At 44.4% G+C, this 23502-nt stretch overlaps 1 long non-coding RNA gene across 1 annotated transcript in view; it reads left to right on the top strand.

The window, feature by feature from the left end:
• The first annotated feature begins 396 nt into the window (after positions 1-396).
• Positions 397-23502, top strand: part of LOC310697734 — a 422763-nt gene continuing 399657 nt past the window's right edge. The window contains exons 1-2 of the long non-coding RNA XR_014521175.1: positions 397-571; positions 4363-6496. This is a non-coding gene — a long non-coding RNA (uncharacterized lncRNA). The remainder of the gene's footprint in view (positions 572-4362; positions 6497-23502) is intronic.

Consider the following 23502-nt stretch of genomic DNA (forward strand, 5'->3'; position numbering starts at 1 on the left):
TTTATTATGTTTTCAGAATGTATTGGAAAATTTATATAGAAAGGATTATTGTTTTGTGTACATTCCATTGTAAGAATGGAAACAGAGCCAGAGCCACAGCCACAGCCTAAGTCTGAAACAGTCCTTGATATAGTGCCAGAGCCAGAGCGAGACCCTGAATCAGTGCCAAAACTGTTAGTATCTTCGGCTCACAGGCAGAGGTACCTGGCCTCCCCCGAGGCAATTGAGCGAGATACTGTTGCTTACCGTCCGTCTGCGACCTCCGGCAGGCTAGGTAAACAAACCCGGCGATTCTTCTCATTAGTCATGAGAAGAACACACCCTCTGCTTCTCTGCTTCTCCCTCCCTCCCTGCATTCTCCCAGGGAGCAGAAATGAGACAGACAGGAGTCCTTTCTACATGTTTTATTCCTGTCACTCAACAGTACATAGAAATGTGACTGCACCCTTCAGTCTCCATCAGAAGAGACACAACTCCTCCCCTGTACTTCCAGCACAGGTCAGATGACACACTGAGCTAACATCCGGTGCTCAGTACAGAGAATAGGCTCCACCTTTTCTCCAACAGTACAGTGAGAAACCACAACATCCTGTTTTGCATTCCAGACATCTGGAGCTGGCTTTTGCCTTGGTGCTTTTTCCCAACAAAAACCAAGCCCTCATTCAGAACCAGAGCCTGAGAAAGAGCCAGAGCCAGAACCAGAGGAACAGCCACAGCCACAGCCTGAGTCTGAAACAGCCCTTGATAGAGAGCCATGTTCGATAGATTTATTGCTTTATTGTTCGGCGCCCAGCCACGCTTCCCCTGGGAGCCTCTGTAGATCGTAAAGCAATTAGCAGAAGTACACAGCGGGGGGTGTCGAGAGAGCAGTAAACAAGTCCCACACGTTTCTTCTGTCCTACTATCCCTTTATTTGCTCAAATATAGTGTGTTTACAATTCATAAAGACCATCAGATTCAAGCTGCATTTTCTCTGCGTCCTTCTCTCTCAGTGCAGCGGCTGAACTGCTTTCGGTTCCCACTCAGCTCACAGCATTCCAAGCTGCTTTCGCCACGTCCTGGCTTACTTCCCTTGTAAGCGCCTCCTCTCAGGCTTGAGGCACAGAAGGTTAACCCTTCACTACACCCAACACCCCCTCTTGCCTCGCGCCTGAGGGGAGAATCGACCCTTGGTCGTCCCAAACCCAGATCTTCACAAAACTCCCCATGTCTTTGGAAGGTGAGTGGCTTCGTGAACCCATCAGCTAGGTTCTTGGCAGAGGGACAATACTTCAGCGCAACTAATCCCTCCTGAACGCTCTGACACACATTCCGAAAGTGAATGTCTAGGTGTTTAGTTCTAGCCTTGAACTGACCTGACTCTGCCAAACGCAGGCATGGTTGATTGTCCTCGAAAACACGTATCGGCAGACAATCCACTTCGCAGAGTTCCTGCACTAAGCAAGCATAGAACTTCTCTGCACACCTCTGAAAGAGCACTAAACTCAGCCTCAGTGGATGAGAGCGCTATAAGACTTTGCTTCTTAGACCTCCATCCAACTACTGAGTTCCCAAACTTCACCACTAGGCCAGACACAGACTTGCGATCCTCAAGATTAGCCCAATCCGAGTCCACAAGACAAGTCAGTTTGACTTCTCCTTGTGCCGGCAACCTAAGACAAAAGTCTTTGGTTTCCTGCAAATACCTCAGAACTCTCTTGATGCCATTCCTAAAAACCTAAAAAAATAGTAAAAGAAAAACAAAGCAAGAAACAATTATGCTAAACTTAAAATAATCCCCGCCCCAACTAAACATTTGTCCCACCCCAGAAAGAAAATAACAACAACAAACCACCGCTTGAGGTGCAACAGAGACACAGCCAGAGACAGAGCGAGACTCTGAATCAGTGCCATAACCAAGCCCTCATTCAGAACCAGAGCCTGAAAAAGAGCCACAGCCCGAACCAGAGCAACTGCCACAGCCACAGCCACGAGCCACAGCCTGAGTCTGCAACAGTACTTGATACAGTGCCGGAGCCTGAAACAGAGACACAGCCTCAAACAGAGCCTGAGCCTGAAACTGAGGCAGAGCCACAGCCACAGCCTGAGTCTGAAACAGTCCTTGATAGAGTGCCAGAGCCAGAGCAAGACCTTGAATCAGAGTCAGAGTGAGACCATGAATCAGAGCCAGAGCCAGAGCGCATTCAGAGCCAGAGTTGAAAGAAAGCCAGAGACACAGCCAGAGCCAGAGCCAGAGCCAGAGCCAGAGCCAGAGCCAGAGCCAGAGCCAGAGCCAGAGCCAGAGCCAGAGCCAGAGCCAGAGCCAGAGCCAGAGCCAGAAATGGGGCTTGATACAGGGCCGGAGCACAAAACATAGCTGCAGCCACAGCCTAGCGCCACAGCCTGAGTCTGCAGCAGTACTTGATACAGTGCCGGAGCTGGAGCTGGAGCCAGAGCCAGAGACACAGCCAGAGCCAGAACAAAACCCTAATTCAGAACCAGAGCCTGAAAGAGAGCCAGACCCTGAAACATAGCTGGGTCAGAGGCAGAGGAAGAGCCATCATGAGACACTGAATCAGAGTCAGAACCAGATCTTCATTCAGAACCAGACCCTGAAAGAGAGCCAGAGCCACAGACGGAGCCACAGACGGAGCCTAGAGCCACAGCCGAGATCCACAGCCACAGCCGAGATCCACAGCCTGAGTCTGAAATAGTGCTTGATAGAGTGCTGGATCCTGAAACAGAGACACTGTCTGAAACTGAGCCTGACACTTAAACGTAGCCAGGGGCAGAGGGAGAGGCAGAGCCTGATACAGTGCTTGATACAGCATAGGAGCCTGAAGCAGAGACACAGCCAGATCCAGAGACACAGCCAGAGCCAGAACAAAACCCTAATTCAGAACCAGAGCCTGAAAGAGAGCCAGAGCCAGAAACAGTACTTGATAGTGTTAGGGTGTGAAACCTAAGACGCTGGCAAGTTAGCAATGTCATGTAACTTTAAGTAGTCAAGCTCGTTAAGTTGTTAAGTTGCTCAGTATATAAAGAGTGTTTGTGTTCTGTGTGGGGGGCGTGAAGCAAAAATGTCCGAAAGCTCCGGAGGTGTTTCTGTTATCTTTCTGCAATAAACCTGTCTTTGGAAAGACAGGCTTCCCTGTGTCGTTATTTCTTTGCTGCTGAGACTTTGAAGCTTGTACTGCAACAAGAATCTCTGCACTGGACTTAATTAATGCTCTGCAAAGAGAGCTGTTGCTGGTGGCGCAGCGGAAGCGTTTACTGGACCAGTACACAAACTCTCTTAGGTTATGGACCCTTCTACGTGTCTACAGCTGTATTGTGTGCAGAGAAAGTGAAAGCAGCTTTCGGAGGAGAGAAGACCGGCTTGGTCATAAATCCAGCTCTTAAAGGAGGCTGGAGGCGTCTGAAAAGTGAGTAAAACAAATCCCAAGGGGAAAGAGAAGAAAGGGCACACAGAGGGAGTAGCGGCAGACCCCAAGAATGGCAGTGGAAAATTTCCAGGTTCCCTTTACAAAGTTGAACTCTGCTAATTACGTGCAGTGGTCTAAGAGGGCTCAAGTCTGGTTGGAAGCCAAAGAAGTGTGGGCTGACTATGTCCAGAGGCGAAAGCCGTTTGTGGCTGTTGCAGCAGATGCCACAGCAGAGCAACAGGCTGCTGCACATGCTCAGAACAGTGAACATGATAAAATGGACACTAAAGCTAGATGCATGTTGATGGTATCGATAGACGATTCCCAATTACCTCATGTGGAAAATTTAAGGTCTGCATTTGAAATTTGGGAAGCTCTTAGGCGAATTCACCATAGAGCCACGCCCGGAGAGAAGGTGAACATTATACGTGCTTTGTATGAGTTGAAACTGAAGCCAGGGGATAGTGTGGTTGAACACACGTCACAGATGACTGAGTATTTCAACCGACTGTCATCTTTAGGTGTGAATTTTCCTGAAAATATTAAAGTTTATACTGTTAGTATCTTCAGCTCACAGGCAGAGGTACCTGGCCTCCCCCGAGGCAATTGAGCGAGATACTGTGCTTACCGTCCGTCTGCGACCTCGGCAGGCTAGGTAAACAAACCCGGCGATTCTTCTCATTAGTCGTGAGAAGAACACACCCTCTGCTTCTCTCTCCCTCCCTGCATTCTCCCAGGGAGGAGAAATGAGACAGACAGGAGTCCTATTTACATGTTTTATTCCTGTCACTCTAGCAGTACATAGAAATGTGACTGCACCCTTCAGTCTCCATCAGAAGAGTCACACTCCTCCCCTGTACTTCCAGCACAGGTCAGATGACACACTGAGCTAACATCCGGTGCTCAGTACAGAGAATAGGCTCCACCTTTTCCCCAACAGTACAGTGAGAAACCACAGCATCCTGTTTTGCATTCCAGCCATCTGGAGCTGGCTTTTGCCTTGGTGCTTTTTCCTGACAACCTCCCCCAAAAGCAACAATTGGCAAAACATGATCCAGAGAAGAGAACAAACAGTTGTTATACATATAACAGTCCCCTGTTGTTTCAGTTCCACCCTTGGAACTTCCCACCACTGGTTTCACCAGTGTACCTCTCTGGTTGTCTGGCTTCCAAGGAATGAGTGCTTCTGCATTACCTTGGTTAGCTACTCTCTTTTGTGTCTTTGTCTCTGACTTAGACACTGCCTTATCCTGCTTTGAGTTGTTAACAATAGCAACACATGCAACAGCTAAGTTAGCAAACTCTTTTGAGTACCTCTTTGGTGGTACACCCTTTGTGACTCTCTCAGACCTGCGTATGAGGTTCTGATCCTCTGTGCTCACTGGTTCAACCTCTGGACTTTGTTGAGAACCAGTAGCAATCAGTGGTTCTTCCTTCATCTGTGAAGGTCTATCCATTGTGTGAGATTTTCTCTCAATGACTGTTACAACTGAACTCTCTGAGCTATCAGTGTCATCGTCAGTAGTACCACTGTAATCTGTGACATCAGAAAAATCATCATCATCATCCGAATTGTCACCTGTGAGAAATGTCTGTACTACCCGCTCTTGCTCTGGAGCACTCTCTAGGAACTTTGTGAGAATCACCTGACCAGATTCAGACAAAATTACTCTGTAGAGACCTTTTTCATAACCCACAAAAATGCCTTTGGCATTCTTTACTCCACCTGGAGCTTTTGTTCTCACATGAGACCCGAAAACCTTAAAGTAGGCAACAGAAGGTTTTCTATTGAACAGCTTCTCAAAAGGAGAACATCCCAACTGTGTTGAGACCTTTCTCAACCACACATGAAGATAGGACGCTAGCGATTCGGCCCAATATTCATGTGGCAAATGTGAACTCAGCAATTGCGCATGCATCCCCTTTTGCAATTATTTGTTCACTTTTACACAGACCCCCCTGTTCCATGCTTCTGGCGAGACAGCAACTTTGTGGTCTATCCCTTTTCCATCCAGGAACTTCTGAAACTTCTGTAACAGAAAAACTTGTTTGTCATCTGTGAAAAGACAATCAATGTTAGCATCATGCATATTTTTAACCTTGTCACAAAACTCCTGAAACTTTTCTAAAGTTTCTTGTGGTTTCTCCATCAAATAAACCCAAGAATAATTAGTGAAACAATCAACACACAAAAGGTAATATCTTGCACCGCCCCTAGATGGTTCTAGAGGACCAATCACATCAGCATACACCCGCTGAAATGCTCTGTCGACCTTCTTGGTCAGCTTCCTGGTGCTCACACTGGTCACACCTGCAAGAGAGATTTCGTTAGAATCAGAAGAATTACATTTCATGTAATCACTTTGATCAAAAGTCAACAAATACAGTCCATCTTTCTCTTTGGCAGTAAGAAACAGTTCTCCATCTTTGTAGATCTTGCAGCTTTTAGCATCATAGGTCAGTTTCAGTCCTTTCTTTGCAATCTGCGACACACTCAGCAGATTAAATTTCAGTTCTGGAACCAGGTAAACATCACTTATAGTCAAGTTCAGACTCTCAAGATACACAGTCCCAATTCCAGTCGCTTCTAACTCTTGACCGTTGGCCTGTTTCACAGCGAAGCTTTGCTTCTTCAACGTCGAAAATAATCCTCTGTGTGGGCACATATGGACGGTCACGCCCGTGTCGATTATGAACGAGTTCCCAACATCTGGCGTGGTTCCTTTCGCCATCATAGCCTTTGCAGGTTTCACCTGGCACTTGGTACGGCTTTTGCCTGACGCCTCAGGCTTCGTAGAGCTGCTCTTTGCTCCTCTTGACTGTCACGGCTTCTTACAGTTTCGCTGTAGATGCCCAGTCTGTCCACAATTGTAGCATCGGACAGCACTCAATGCTACACCATGCTCCCTAGTTGCATCAGCAATGGGGGAATTAGAACTCTGTTCTTCCCTCCCCCTGTCAGCAACACCCATTGCACTTTGTTCAGGAACACCAATAGTTCCAACAGCCACAGTTCCTGCATTCTCCCCTCTGGGGTCAAAGCTCTCCTCAGCTTTCGATGAGCTCTTAGGAACTTGGCCAGCATCATCTTGGCTCACCCCCTCTGGGGTAGTTATCCATCCAGACCATGATGAATAACTGTCTCTGGTTAAGGGAGATGAACAGGGCAGGGCTCCCCCTTTCTTGGCATCCATCTTGAAGCCAAGCCTCTTCAGCTCACACTGTCAAGCAAACTGTAAAATCCAACAGTTGTTTTTTTCTTTCTCACGCAGGCAAACTGCAAGCTGTTTATGCTTTTAGCACCTGGCAGCTTGACGCTGGCTGCTATGGAAAGTCCCTTCCAAGAGCTCTTAAACTTGTAGTCAAAACATTTCCTGGTTTTGTTTCGCTTTCCCAGGCTCACACTCAGAGCCTTGCCCCTTTGCCAGTAACTTTCCAACTTTCCGTTACTAAGCAACAGTGCATTCAGGACTTCTTATCTTAAACCACAGGAATTTGTGGAATGCAGGCTTCAGCCTCTGAGCTGCAGGCCTTTCCTTCCGGAGCTTTTGTTTTTCCAACACGCAGCTCCTATGAACCAGGGAATTAATCATCCTGCGTTCACACTTTTAGCCCGAAATGCAGCATACCTTGAACTTTTGTTGCTCTGGAAAACACCTCTTCTTTCCACCAGCTGTCTGTTGAGCCTCTGGCTTCTTTCAGACGCTTGCCTTCTCCCTTGGAGCAGAGGAGGACAATCCAGCAGCCTCTCATGCAGATGTCCGATGAATCGTAACCATCCTCTGCTACCATATGTTAGTATCTTCAGCTCACAGGCAGAGGTACCTGGCCTCCCCCGAAGCAATTGAGCGAGATACTGTGCTTACCGTCCGTCTGCGACCTCGGCAGGCTAGGTAAACAAACCCGGCGATTCTTCTCATTAGTCGTGAGAAGAACACACCCTCTGCTTCTCTCTCCCTCCCTGCATTCTCCCAGGGAGGAGAAATGAGACAGACAGGAGTCCTTTCTACATGTTTTATTCCTGTCACTCAACAGTACATAGAAATGTGACTGCACCCTTCAGTCTCCATCAGAAGAGTCACACTCCTCCCCTGTACTTCCAGCACAGGTCAGATGACACACTGAGCTAACATCCGGTGCTCAGTACAGAGAATAGGCTCCACCTTTTCCCCAACAGTACAGTGAGAAACCACAGCATCCTGTTTTGCATTCCAGCCATCTGGAGCTGGCTTTTGCCTTGGTGCTTTTTCCTGACATATACTCTGCTTAGCAGCCTGCATGCAGGGTTTGAAAACTTAGTACTAACTTTACAAGTTTTGCCAGAGGACCAGCTGAATATGAATTATGTGACTGGTAGATTGTGTGAGCAAGAATATCAACATCATCGAAAACGTATTGATAATTCAAATACCCCAAGGGTTGGATGTTCAGATAACTCCCAGCGTGGGAAAACTAGCAGGCAGAGCTGTAAGGAAGCCTCACAAGTGTCTGCTATGGCCAGCAAGTCATGTTTTCGATGTGGCAGCAGGTTTCATTTGATAGCAAAGTGTCCAGAAAAGCAACAGGAATTTCAACAGTCCAAGGCCAGTTTCCGGAGTTACAGGGGAAGACGACGTGAGAACTACAAGAATCAACAATCCAGAGGGGGAGCAGGTCTGATAAGGGACTATCTGCAATGGCAGCACAACAGAGTCCTAAAAGGAGCCAACAAACCTTGAAGTGGATAATTGACAGTGGAGCAAGTCACAGTTTAGTTCCAGCGACATCTAGTGGCCGCTTGATGAACTGCAAGACATTGCCAGTTGCAAAAACCGTGACTATAGCAGACAATAGTAAATGAGAAATGAACCTTAAAGGCACAATTTATGTTAACTGTTTGCAAACTAACCTTCCTGTTTTTGTTCTTCCAGGAATGAAGAATGGACTTTTGAGACTGTCATGCCTGGTAAAAAAGTGGTTTTAAGGTTGAGTTTGAAAATGATGTGTGCACCATTTCGAAACAGGGGAAGGAGCTAGTTAAAATTCCCTGTGAGGATGGGCTTTTTGTTTTGGTTGAAGAGCAGTTAGCAGCAGGTAGATGTTCAACAGGTGAAGCGCAAGCTAAGTGTGTAAATAAGGCTCCTCATACAGGTTGTGCACATCTACTACACAGAAGGTTAGCTCATATATGCTTTAAGTATGTAAGCAAGATGCCAGATTTAGCTGAGGAGTGTAACATTAAACCCTGTCCAAATTTTCTGGATTGTTGTGCTTGTAAACATGCTAAGGTTAAGACATGTAACTATCCTAGATCTGATAGAGTAAGCAAGAAACCCTTTGAACTTGTGCACACAGACGTGTGTGGCCCTATGCCAGTCAAATCGCTTGGAGGTGCGAGATTTATGCAAATTTTGGTGGATGACTTTTCAAGGGCTAGTTGGGTTTTCTTTCTGAAAGAAAAATCACAAGCAGCTTCCATCCTGATGGATTGGATTGAAGAAGTCGAATGTAAATTTGACACCAGGGTACGTAAAATACAATCAGATCGTGGTGGGGAATATGTGAACCACACGCTGGAGATGTGGTTAAAAAGGAAAGGTATAGTTCATAGACTTACCAATCCCTATTCACCACAGGAGAATGCAGTTGCCGAAAGAAAATTGCGAACATTACAGGAAGCCAGTGCTGCTTTGCTGTTTGATTCTGGACTTCCACAGCGTTTTTGGGCTGAGGCTGCACTGTATGCGAATTATACTTTTAACAGAGTGTACAATAGCACAGTAGGCAACACTCCTTACTTCATGCTATTTGGGGAAAAACCAAAAATTGATCATCTAAGAGTTTTTGGATGTCGTGCTTATGTGCTGGTGCCTAGGGCACAACGTAGGAAAGGCGATCCTAGGTCTAAAGAAATGTTTTTCTGTGGTTATCAAGCAAACACAAAAGGTTGGAGATTTGTGAATGTAGAAGGCAATCAAACGAAAATCACAATCAGCAGAAGTGCGGAATTTTGTGAACAGGATGGTTGGAATAAAATTCATGGAAATCCTGACATACTATTTGATGTGGTGAACAGTAACCATGAAACTCAGGCCCCAGGGCAGGTATTAGTTCCAGAACAGACTGAGGAATTTGAGTCTGAGGACAAGGGTGAGAAATCGTCTAGTTCACCCAAGTCTGTAAAGTCAGAATCTTCTAGCTCTAAAAGTTCACCTGTACAGCAAGAGAGACGTGTAAAGTCAGAATCAGAAAGTTCTTCAACTACTAGTGACAAACAGGTGACGACTAGTGATTCTGGGTCAGAGGAGGAAACTGAAGGAACATTGCAGGAACTGTTAAGGCGTTCTAAGCGTACCAACAAAGGTAAACCTCCTGAAAGCTACCAAGCTATTAGTGTTTGGGCTGGTTTGGCAAATTGCGAACCTGAAAGTTTTGAGGAGGTTGAGCAATTACCCCAGGAGGAGGCCAGTAGATGGTGTGAGGCCATGCAAAAGGAGTTGAATTCTATGAAAGAACTGGGTGTGTTTTCCATCACCAAACTGCCAGAAGGTACCAAGGCAGTAAGTTGTAGGAGGGTGTACAGGATAAAGACAACAGCGATGGGGAAACCAGAGTACAAAGCAAGACTTGTAGCTTGAGGTTTTACGCAAAGAAAGGGGTTACATTATTCCGAAGTCTATGCACCCACTTCAAGGAGTGAAACCCTACGGGCACTATTAGCAGTTGCTGCTCAGAAAGGGTTCAAAGTGAATCAATTTGATGTCTCTACAGCTTATCTTCATTCAGACTTGGCTGAAGAGCTCTATATGGAGCTACCGCCAGGATTGAAAGTTAGTAAATCAAATCAGGTATGGAAACTACATAAATCTATTTATGGACTCAAGCAATCTGCTCATAATTGGAATGAGTGTTTGAATGACGTTTTGGTAGGCATTGGTTTTAGCAGGAGCAAGGCTGACAATTGCTTATATTTCAGAAGTTCAGGAGATGCTCAAGAATCTTTGCTTGTTTATGTAGATGACCTGATTTATACTTCAAAGACACAAGAACAAGTAAAAAAACTAGCCAAAGAGTTAAATAAACACTTCAAAGTTAAGAATCTTGGTGATGTGAAGGTGTTCAGATAGATAGGACCAAAAATGGCAGTTTTCTACTGAATCAAAAAGGCAAGATATTGCAAATGTTGAAAAAGTTTAACATGACGGAGTGTGCAGGTGCTAGAACACCAATGGAAATGGGGTTTGTAAAAGACAATGAGTTCAAGGATAGTGCTGAATTCAAGCGTGCTGAAATCTTTCAGTCAGCACTGGGAAGCTTACTCCATCTTTCTCAATGGAGTAGACCAGATATTGCTTACGCTGTTAACTTACTCAGCAGAGAAGCTTCGACACCTAGTGTAAATGCATGGAAAGGAATTCAAAGAGTGTTAAGATATTTACAATACACCAAAGATTTTTGCCTTGAATTATCTTCGGAAGGACAAGCACAGATTACTTGTTGGGCAGATAGTGATTGGGCAAATTTAAAGGATAGAAAATCAGTGTCTGGCTGTGTAATAAAATTTGGTAACTCTCTGATTGGGTGGAGATCCAAGAAACAGAACCTGATTACTTTGTCGTCAACAGAAGCTGAGTTCTGTGCCTTATCTGAGTTATGTAGAGATCTAGAATTTTACAAATGCTTGGCACAAGAGATGTATGAAAAGGCCATCACTCCAATCACTGTATGGGCTGATAATCAACCGTGTCTTAAGTTAGCACAAAATGGGCAGTTTAAAGGTCGTACAAAACATTTGGATATCCGCTTTCAAAATGTTTGTCAAACGGTAAAAGCAGGAATTGTTAAATTAAATTACTGTCCCAGTCATGAAAATCAAGCTGATGGTTTTACAAAACCGCTTGGGTTTCAGCGGCATGAAAACTTTTGTGAAATGGGTCCGAAGTAATTTTGTTTTTTGTATTGCCAGCGAGAGGGGGTGTTAGGGTGTGAAACCTAAGACGCTGGCAAGTTAGCAATGTCATGTAACTTTAAGTAGTCAAGCTCGTTAAGTTGTTAAGTTGCTCAGTATATAAAGAGTGTTTGTTTTCTGTGTGTGGGGCGTGAAGTAAAAATGTCCGAAAGCTCCGGAGGTGTTTCTGTTATCTTTCTGCAATAAACCTGTCTTTGGAAAGACAGGCTTCCCTGTGTCATTATTTCTTTGCTGCTGAGACTTTGAAGCTTGTACTGCAACAAGAAATTCTGCACTGGACTTAATTAATGCTCTGCAAAGAGAGCTGTTGCTGGTGGCGCAGCGGAAGCGTTTACTGGACCAGTACACAAACTCTCTTAGATAGAGTGCCAGAGCCTGAAACAGAGGCAGAGACAGATACAGGGCTTGAAACAGCGTCGAAGACTGAAACAGAGAAACAGCGTGAAACAGAGACAAAGGCTGAGACACAGGCCGAACCTGAAATAGAGCTAGAATAAGTGCTAGAGCCAAAGACTGAGACAAAGCCTAATAAAGAGCAGAAGCCTGAGCCTGAAACAGTGCTTGATACAGTGCCAGAGCCTGAAACAGAACCAGAGCCACAGCTACAGCCATAGTGCCACAGCCTGAGTCTGCAACAGTGTTTGATACAACGCCGGAGCCTGAAACAGAGACACAGCCTGAAACAGAACCTGAGCCTGATTATTAGCATGGCAATTAAAGAAGAAAGAGGCAGAAAGGCTTATAAATAGAGTTAAGTGCAAAGGCAAAATAATAAACAACCCTAAAGAAATAGAGGAACGATTTCTCGAATTCTTTAGAGAAATCTATAAGGAAGGAAATGAAACAACAGAAGAAGTTAAAGAACATTTAGAACAGAAATGTCTTCCGAAACTTACTAAAGAACAAAAAGAACTGTTGAATGCCCCTATTACATCGTACGAAATGCAAAGAGCAATTAAGGAAGCAAAGATAGGAAAGCCACCAGGGCCAGACGGCCTACCGGCAATATATTATAAAATAATGGAGGACTTACTGTCTGACCCATTAAGAAGTATCATGAACAACATCTTAAAAGACGGAACCATGCCGGATTCTTGGAAAGACAGCCTTATTGCATTAATTCCAAAACAGGGAACGGACAATCTACTTATTAACAACTATAAGCCTATTGCACTTCTAAATAACGATTATAAATTCTATGCAAATATTTTAGCCGAAAGATCAAAAAAAGGCTTCCAGATGATGATACACAATGACCAAGCTGGCTTTTTGCCCGGGAGGCACATTTATAGCAACACTAGAAACATTATAAACTTATTAGCGTATTTAGACTTAAGAATAGAAAAGAAGGCAGTCTTAATGGCTATAGATGCAGAAAAAGCTTTCAACAGGGTATCCTGGAAATTTATGAAAGGTCTATTACACCATATGGATTTTGGTATACAGTATATAAAAGGGATTGAAGCCATATAATCAAAACAAAAAGCTAAAATCATAATCAATGGAAATTTATCAGAGGAGTGTGAAATCAGTAAAGGGGTCAGACAAGGTTGCCCACTATCCCCCTTAATTTTCATATTAACATTGGAAGCTTTATGTAAACAAATTAGGGAAGAAAAAAAAATAAAAGGGATTATGCTGGGAAATAGAAGTTACAAAATGAGGGCATGTGCTGACAATTTAATTATAAGTACGGAGCAACCAAAACAGAGTTTAAGAAAGGTGTTGGAAATATGATATATGGCTACGGTAAAGTTGTGGGGTTCAAAATGAATTTAAAAAAGACAAAACTATTCAAGTATTTAGGATTATGGATAACACCAAAGAATATTAACTTATATGAAGATAATTATACCAATTGTTGGAAAGATATCAAAAGACAGTTGGAGACATGGACAAGGTTAAATTTATCATTCCTGGGCCGTATTTCGGTAATTAAAATGATAGTTTTACCAAAGCTACTCTTTCTATTCCAAACGATTCCAATTACAGCAAAGACCAGCAGTATCAACAAGTGGCAAAAAGAAATTTCTAAATTTTTGTGGAAGGGTAAAAGACCAAGAGTAAAGCATAAGATATTAATAGATACTGTAGAAAGAGGTGGCTACGGGATTTGAAGCTATATTACGAAGCCTCATGTCTTCCCTGGTTGAAAGATTGGTATTTATTAAAAAATTGGGATATTTTAGATCTAGAAGGTCATGACACCCGTTTTGGGTGGCATGGCTATCTTAATTATGGGAAAATAAAGACGCATAGGAGTTTTTCAAATCATATAATAAGAAATGCTATATATAAGGTATGGGGAAAATACAAAAGATATTTGGAACAGAAAACCCCAAGATGGAACTCTCCACTAGAAGCAATCGCTGTTAAAAAAAGCCACAACATCAAAGAGAACTGGATAACAGATAGGTTTTGAAAAGGTGCCTTTAAGATTTGAAAGAGAACTACTGAATAGTAAAACCAAAATAATCGCAAAAATGTATAGACTTTTTTTAGACTGCGAAGTAATGGATGAGGAGGTTAAGGCTTCAATGATAAAGTGGGCCCAAGATGTGGGCCGTCCAATTATGCTAAAAGATGGGGAAAACTGATGGAATGTAAATTTGAAATTTACAGCCAGCTATAATATAAGAGAGAACATGATGAAAATGGCTCATAGGTGGTACCTCACTCCTTCCAGATGATCAAGAATGTATAAAAATTTGGCGAATGCTTGTTGGAGATGTGGAGGAAATAACGGTGACATGAGCCACATGTGGTGGACGTGTGAAAAGATTAAGATTTTTTTGGGGGGGGGGAATATACGATGAATTAAAAAAGATGATGGGGATAACTTTTACGAAAAAACCGGAGGCATTTCTATGAAGTATTTTAGATAAAGAGATCCTAACAAATCTAAGATTTGTATGCAACCGCAGCAGCTCGTATACTTGTGGCCAAGGGATGGAAAGATCACAAGGATCCAAAAATAACAGATTGGCAAATCAAATTACAGGAATTGGTGGAGACGTCTCAATTGACTAGCAAACTCAGAGGAATCTCAAAGCAAAAATTTGCAGAAAAATGGGATGGTTATACAAGATATGTTCAAAAATACAATAATAGTTTTGACTCCGTGCTAGCATTCGAGTGATAAAGGAACTAAAAGGAGGTGGACAACAATTAAGGATTTTTTATGTTTTCGGAATGTATTGGAAAATTTATATAGAAAGGATTATTGTTTTGTGTACATTCCATTGTAAGAATGGAAACAGAGCCAGAGCCACAGCCACAGCCTAAGTCTGAAACAGTCCTTGATAGAGTGCCAGAGCCAGAGCGAGACCCTGAATCAGAGTCAGAGTGAGACCATGAGCCAGAGCCAGAAATAGGGCTTGATACAGGGCCGGAGCGCAAAACATAGCTGCAGCCACAGCCTAGAGCCGCAGCCTGAGTCTGCAACAGTACTTGATTCAGTGCTGGAGCTGGAGCTGAAGCCAGAGCCAGAGACACAGCCAGAGCCAGAACAAAACCCTAATTCAGAACCAGAGCCTGAAAGAGAGCCAGACCCTGAAACATAGCTGGGTCAGAGGCAGAGGAAGAGCCATCCTGAGACCCTGAATCAGAGTCAGAACCAGATCTTCATTCAGAACCAGACCCTCAAAGAGAGCCAGAGCCACAGCCGAGATCCACAGCCACAGCCGAGATCCACAGCCTGAGTCTGAAATAGTGCTTGATAGAGTGCTGGATCCTGAAACAGAGACACTGTCTGAAACTGAGCCTGACGCTTAAACGTAGCCAGGGGCAGAGGGAGAGGCAGAGCCTGATACAGTGCTTGATACAGCATAGGAGCCTGAAGCAGAGACACAGCCAGATCCAGAGACACAGCCAGAGCCAGAACAAAACCCTAATTCAGAACCAGAGCCTGAAAGAGAGCCAGAGCCTGAAACAGTGCTTGATACAGTGCCAGAGCCTGAAACAGAACCAGAGCCACAGCTACAGCCATAGTGCCACAGCCTTGTCTGCAACAGTGTTTGATACAGTGCCGGAGCCTGAAACAGAGACACAGCCTGAAACAGAACCTGAGCCTGGTTATTAGCATGGCAATTAAAGAAGAGAGAGGCAGAAAGGCTTAAAAATAGAGTTAAGTGCAAAGGCAAAATAATAAAAAACCCTTAAAGGGAAGTTCTCTCTCTGCACATAACTGTCGCATTATGGGAAAGTATTGCTTCTTTTCTCTTGCATTCTGGGAAGTCTTGCTTCTAAGCTTTGTTTTGCTCACGCTGCACAAACCGTACTGATGCTAAGACATTCCATCATCACCCTGGTACGTTCTGTTCACCTTGAGTTCACACAATATCAATCTGTACTTACCCCTCCTTGTACATTCCTTTTTCGTACCACTCTGGTACGGGCAGTCTGAACCCATGCCTGTGTAAACTCCGCGTTCCTTTTCCCAACCTTTAACCTGTCTATGACTGTCTTATATGCAATAATTAATGTCTTGTACGCAACCCTTGTTTTGAACTTATGTTAATCAATCAGCAACAAGCACACGTGGCAAATGCAGTAATATTCAATAAAAGGGAGTCTCAGAGGCTTGCTCGAGAGACGCCTCCCATATGACACCTATCTACTCGTCTGTCGTTCATTTTCAATCCAACATCTGGTGACCCCCGACGTGCCAGATCCCTTCACGCAGCCTCATACTTCACTCGACTGGAAAAGTCTCAGCGCGCTACACCGTGAGTATGGGGGGGGGAGCTTACAAAGTCCCAAAAAGAGCATTCTAAAGAACTGTTTCATTTAGTCAGGCAGAGAGTAACAGGTGCGCATCGTTCCTTGAAAGAAATTGAACGATTGTTATGTCATATTGCTTGTGAGTGCCCCTGGCACCCAGAAACAGGGTCTTTGGGGATGGAGACTTGGCAAAAAATCGTAAAAACCCTCTTCGCAGAACCGAGGGCTCCAATTCATTGTCTGCTCACTTGGCAGAAGTGTGCCGATGCCGTCGCTAGATTAGGTCCCCAGGCGTCTCTGTCGTCAACCGCAGCAGACAATTCCCCACCACCTGCCCTTTTATCCGCAACAGACAATCTACTTCCTTACCCAAAGCTTTTGCCTCCATCACCCCCCCTTCGCCTCAGCCCACATCCACCCCCATCCCCCCTTCCCTCCCCCCTTCGCCTGCTCCTAAAGGAGCTGTGGGTGCTGCACTTTTTCAAGCTAGACAGGAAGGAATTCTTTCATTGGAGGAGGAGGCGGGGTGGGCCGGGGAACTGCCGTCTGCTTTCCCTATTTCTTATACTAACCCTGGCACTGCGCAACAACAAATTATGTCTGAGACGCTTCCTTATTCCATTCTGAGAGAATTAAGACAAGGCATTACTGATTCTGGCCTAAAATCCACTTATGTGACAGGAATGCTGGAGGGAATAGGAACTGGTTATACAATGCTACCTCAAGACTGGAAAGATCTGATGCGCATGCTTTTATCACCAGCTCAGTATGTGGTATTTGAAAGTGAATTTAAGCATTGCGCAGTAGCCCTGGCTGATCCACAGCATTCAGCCAACCAACTCTTTGGTGCTGGTCCGTATGATAATATGCCAGCCCAGGCGACGCTGACACCTTTACATTTTAGTCGCACCGCGACCTGTGTGCAACGCACCTTTCGCAAAGTCCCTGTCTCAGGGCAACCACTGAGCTCCTTTGTTAATATTAAGCAACAACATTCGGAGCCCTACCATCAATTTATAGATAGATTGAAAGAATCGGTCACTAGGCAGATTGATAACACTATAGCTCAGAATGAACTGATGAAAAAATTGGCCTTTGAAAACGCAAACACCGATTGCAAGAAAGCCTTGCAGTCAATCATACATCGCCCTAAATATGACCTGGCTGACATGATTCAAGCCTGTGCAGATGTTGGCAGCCAGAGTCATGCGATGTCCTTGCTAGCTGGTGCCATCCAGGCTGGCAAAAAGCCCACTGGGAATTGCTTTAATTGCAAGCGCCCAGGCCATTTTGCTAAGCAATGCAGAGCCCCTGGCGGGGGGGGGGCAAGCAAGGATGGTGCTGCCAACAGGGCTAGACCTTCCAAAAAATGCCCGAAATGTGGTAAAGGCTACCATTGGGCTAATCAATGCAGGAGTCCGGGAAACTCCATTGCGGCCCCACTCTCGGGCCAGGACAATTAGAGAGTTTTTCGCCTTTAGTTTCCGCTGCTGAAAAACTTTCTGAAAATACGCCTTCTGACTTTGCCATTGACTTGATCAATCAAGAGACCAAAGACACTGTTTTGCCTGGTGAAATTGTGCTTATGCCCACCCAATTGGCAGGCCCACTGCCTCCTAAAGTCTCAGGTTTAATTTTACCCAAATTTTCTGCGGCAAAAGAAGGAATCCAGGTTATTCCAGGAGTTCTGGATCCTGACTATGTGGGCACAATAATGGTTCAACTCTGGAGCCATATGCCCATGCAATTAAAAAAAGGTGAGTCCTGGGCGCATTTGGTGGTGCTCCCTTCTCATCCTACTGCCTCTATTATGGATAGTAATTTGCACGAGCTCTCTTGTTTCCCTCCACAGCTGTTAGCTGTTGTCCAGAGGATTGGAGGGAAGAAACTTCTTCGTAAGTATAAAATCAATGGTATTGTGCTGGAAGGCTTGATTGACACGGGCGCAGACGTTTCTGTAATTTCCAGTAGTTGTTGGGACCCCACGTGGCCCCTTGAGTCTGCGTCTGCAGTCTGGGGTGTGGGTGGCCCCCAAACCTCTTCCAAAAGTGTACAGTGGCTGCCTGTTTCTCTGCCTGATAGCTCTGAAACCATTGCATACATCCAACCCTGTGTGTTAAAAATCCACCTCAATCTGTGGGGCAGAGACCTGCTGCAACAATTACAAGCTACCATTCAATTTAATGAGTAAGCTTGCACTTCCCCTTAGCTGGAAATCTACCAGTCCAGTATGGGTAGAACAATGGCCCATAACGGGGGAAAAGCTACTTGCTTTAATACAATTGGTAAATGAACAATTATTGGCAGACCATATTGAGCCTTCAGTTAGCCCCTATAATACCCCTGTCTACGTCATAAAAAAGAAGAGTGGAAAATGGAGATTTCGCCAAGATTTAAGGAAAATAAACCAGATCCTTGAACCCATGGGGCCTTTGCAGTGTGGTCTGCCTAATCCAAATGTGATTCCACATTCGTATCAATTGGCTATAATAGATTTGCAAGATTGTTTCTTCTCCATTCCCCTACAGGAGAAGGATCGTAAATTCTTTGCTTTTATTATTCCTGTGTTAAATAACAGTCAGCCCACGGAACGGTATCAATGCAAAGTCCTACCACAAGGAATGCTGAATTCCCCTACCATGTGCCAACAATACATCAGCCATGGTACACATTGCTGTTTAAGCCGTTTGTGCATCATTTTACCCAAGAAGCATCATTTATCCCGCTCTCGATATCGCCGCTCTGTGAAATTGACTAACGATTGTGATGCTTTTGTCTCTCTTCCCAGTAGGTCTGAATATATCTTTTTAGCTGTTTCTCTCTTAGGAGTCCCTGGATTGGCTGTACGGAATCGTATGAACATTAATTCTTTAGCTTGTTCTGCAGCAAAAGCCCTGAATTTTATTTCACAAGCTCTTCGCCTTTTGAATAAAGAACAGTGAACTCCACCATGGATTTTTACAAAATCGTGCTGCTATCACTATTTGCTGATGCTTCATCATTATGGCTGTGAACAAGTGGACGACATGTGTTGTTTTAATATTACTGATAATTCTAAAGCCATCCAAAAGCAAATCTCTCATTTGCAAAATCTTACACACCACATTAAACAGGACGTTGGACTTTCTGGCCTGTGGGACTCATTCACCCAGTGGCTCACTGGCTGGTTGCCAAACCTGAATTGGCTTCGTAATCTCTTTCAATATGCCATTGTTATAATATGTATATTGATTTTGCTATGTTGCTTCCTCCAATGTGTTCCTGGCCTCATAAGTCTTTTCTCTCGGCTTCTCTCTCCCCCTCAGCCACCCACTAAACTCCTTGCTGCCTACTTTACGAAATGGCAACACCAACAGTAAACCTAAGGGGAGATGTGGGCAGGCTTATTTTGGGCATGCGCTGGCAGACCACGAATCCCGAAATATTTTTGTCCCATCGACCCTGGCAAACTTACTTTGGGCATTTGCTGGCACACCACTGATCCCGAAGTATTTTTGCCTTATTTACCCAGAACGCCTCGCAAACAAGAAAAGAAAGGGGGAGATAAAGGGAAGTTCTCTCTCTGCACATAACTGTCGCATTATGGGAAAGTATTGCTTCTTTTCTCCTGCATTCTGGGAAGTCTTGTTTCTAAGCTTTGTTTTGCTCACGCTGCACAAACCGTGCTGATGCTAAGACATTCCATCATCACCCTGGTACGTTCTGTTCACCTTGAGTTCACACCATATCAATCGGTACTTACCCCTCCTTGTACATTCCTTTTTCGTACCACTCTGGTACGGGCAGTCCGAACCCATGCCTGTGTAAACTCCGCGTTCCTTTTCCCAACTTTTAACCTGTCTATGACTAATGTCTTATATGCAATAATTAATGTCTTGTACGCAACCCTTGTTTTGAACTTATGTTAACCAATCGGCAACAAGCACACGTGGCAAACACAGTAATATTCAATAAAAGGGAGTCTCCAAGGCTTGCTCGAGAGACACCTCCCATATGACATCTATCTACTCGTCTGTCATTCATTTTCAATCCAACAAACCCTAAAGAAATAGAGAAACGATTTCTCGAATTCTTTAGGGAAATCTATAAGGAAGGAAATGAAACAACAGAAGAAGTTAAAGAACATTTAGAACAGAACTGTCTTCCGAAACTTACTAAAGAACAAAAAGAACCGTTGAATGCCCCTATTACATCGTACGAAATTCAAAGAGCAATTAAGGAAGCAAAGATAGGAAAGCCACCGGAGGAGGAGCCAAGATGGCGACGGACACAGCAGCCTAGTCAGACTCCTCTGCTTTTAGTTAAGCTTTTAAGTAGTTTTTAAAGTAGTTTTTAGCCACTTCCTAGTTTTAAACTCTCAGTTTTAACGTCTTATAAGCTGTTTTATCACCTCCTCGCTTCCCTTTGCTTTTAGTTTATTGTTTTATTGTTTTATTGGTTTATTGTTTTACTGGAGTACGGCGGAGCAGAGCAGTGGGTTGAAGGAAGCCACTATCTACCTCCGAACAGAGCGCTGGCCGAACAGAGGAAGAAAGTCAAACCAACACTACTGGTGAGGCCTTTGGGAGTTTCCCTTTTATCTGAGACCGACCCGCGGTGGCCCTGCGATAAGCTCCGAAGGAGAATTTTTATATTAGTCTTAGTCCTGGTGGGAGTAGGACTTCAAAGGAATGGTCTGTGTTGCTTACCGGTAGTCTCCTTGTAGAACTAAATTGCCGGACTGTGAGGGTGAAGGTGAAGACGCCGACTTTCATATGAACAGGCAGTGAAATATACCCCCACTGCAAGTGCTGGCAGGCTTGAAGGAAATATTTATCACCTGAGTTGACGTTAAAATACTATCCCCCCTCTACTTGATATCTGAATTATGGGATATGGGAAACGTCTTAGAGATTCTGAGGAGACAGTCCCCGTTCCCTTTCCGAGATCAAAGCAAACAAGGGTGGAACCATGTCACTTTAAGGAAGGGAGTAATCTACTGGATTGTTCCTACACGGTAGAAACTCAGAACCGTTTTAACCCTCTGATTGATTGCGTGTCAGCACTTAAAGACGAAGAGCGAATAATACCTCAAATAACAAGCGATGTGGGCAACAGTAAGAGTGTAGTCTCTCCTCAGAAGGAGGAACTGGTCCTTGGCACGACCAATCATATGACATTTGAACAGTCCCATTTAATAATCAAAACCTTGCACTGTATATTCAAAAGACTAGATGATCTTTCGTCCCAGCTGCACAGCCTCCAACAAAAGATAGTTACTACTTCTCCAGCGTCAGCCGGTGTTAAGTCTCTTGAAGAGAGGAAGGGGACGAGGAGTTTGTCCTTAAATAACAAACGTACTGACAAATTTAAATACAATCTTAACCTTCAATTAGGTCATCAATCCTTGATTTTAACACCAAGGAAAGTGTGCCTAACTATACAATATGGGGACCCAAGATGGAGAACTCTGGGCGGTGCCATGGAACTCCTAATGGGGCTTTTAGATATGGAGGCAACACAAATTGACCTCTGTGCAGTCCTCCCCCTTGTCTATCATCATAAATCCCAGAGAGTCCTGCTTGCGTTCTAATCCACAAAAATTCCCACTATCATATTACGAAGGAAAGCATTTTTGTTTCGCTGTGGGATAGCACCAACGAGAGCCTTTATAGACCCTACGCCTAAACCCCTACTGTTGGAGGCAATAACCAAAGAGGGCTTAAAATCTGCTAAACCCGATCCACCAGTGGACACCGGAGTGGGTGTTCTACCCCAGGAGATGAGTTATGTGGCCTCCACTCCCCTAGCAAAGAACAATGACCATCCGGAAAGTGGCCTGACCCCACCAGAAGAGATCGAACTCATTGCCTCCTTTGCAGACTTACCAGCGGTGGAACAAAAAGAAATTATTAATAGGCTCGAATCGCTTAAAACCCAACTTATCAGGAAGCTCAGCACCAGAATACCCATGTACAGCGATCATGACATCCTAGAAGAACCAGTTCATATGGCTCTCGCAATATCTAATGCTAAATGTATGTCGGAAATGGAGGATAAGATACAACCCCAAGAAGCAACTACCAGTCCTTTCCTCCAACCAGAACAACCCTTCGTGCTCTTAATAGATTTACATTACCGTCCCTCGATAAACATACCTGAAGAAAGCAGCACACAACAGGAAAAATCCCCTTCTACACATTCATCGATGCCGGACCTGGAACCTTCTTATAGCACTGACCAATCAAGAGAAGAGGTGCCTTTGCCAACCTTCCCAAATAGCCCACTCGCTCAGCCTCATCCCTCTTTGCGGAGCATTATGGATTCAACAGCAAGACCAGTGACGGAACTGGCTGAAGATCCAACAGGCCACATAAATCAAGTAGCCCAAAAGACCAGTAGCAGGCTACAGAGAGACCAAACTTCTGACGAGATAGATGGACCACACCGGGTGGCCCACCAAACTCTTTTGGAAAAGGGGGCCGCCCCTGCTCAAGGTCATACTCCTAGTAGATCGAGTGGCCAAGTTCAACAGTCAGACAACCTTGTAAATCCTCCCACTCAGCTTTTACGAGAGGTTTTTCATCAGAGGAAGATAAGTGATTTCTTCCCGTATTAAAGTTGAGCCAACCTTCCGAATGACAGTCAATTGGAGGAACGAGGAAACCCCAGCCTTCAATATTAAGTTGGAACATTGCTGGATGGAAAAGTAAAAAATCAGATCCAGAATTCCAAAAATATATTAATTCCTTTCTTATCATTCTATTACAAGAAACTTGGGTGGAGGAGGAAATTGAGTTAAATGGCTTTGAGTTTATATGTCTGTCTGCTAGCCCGTCAACGAATGGTGGCCGCCCTAAAGGTGGCCTTACAATTGGTATCTCCCTTAAACTTCGGGCTAAACTTTCACTAGTGCACGCATTTCCGCCTTATGCTATTACCGGACTGATCTCTGGTGGAAACTTCTCTTTATTGGTTACAAATGTCTATTTTCCCCCGGGAGGGTTAGCAGCTGATCTTACTTCTAGATGGGAATCCCTAGAGGATTTTTTACTTTCTTGTTATCTTAAATATCCTAATGTCCCCTCCATTACCGGAGGCGATTTTATCGCTTGGATAGCCTCAAATCGGGAGGCTCTTATAAAGTCTAAATGGTGGGTCGACCCCGGCGCTCAAACCTATGATCTAGTATATATCCCCACTAGAATATCAAAGGATGCAAAAGTCAATAAGGCGGGAGTGATGCTTTATCAGATGACTTTACGCCTTAATTTAATTATATTAAATGGCAGGTGTACTCCAGATATACCAGGAGAGTTCACCCACCTGGGGTTAAAATCAAACAGTGTTCTTGACTATGTATTGGTTTCCCGGGATCTATTTTTGAATGTCACCTCTTTTAAAATTGATAATGCCCAATTTAGTGACCATCTTCCCCTGACAACCAAG

The sequence above is a fragment of the Podarcis liolepis genome (assembly GCF_965112155.1).
Source record: "Podarcis liolepis genome assembly, chromosome: W".
Classification (NCBI taxonomy): domain Eukaryota; kingdom Metazoa; phylum Chordata; class Lepidosauria; order Squamata; family Lacertidae; genus Podarcis; species Podarcis liolepis.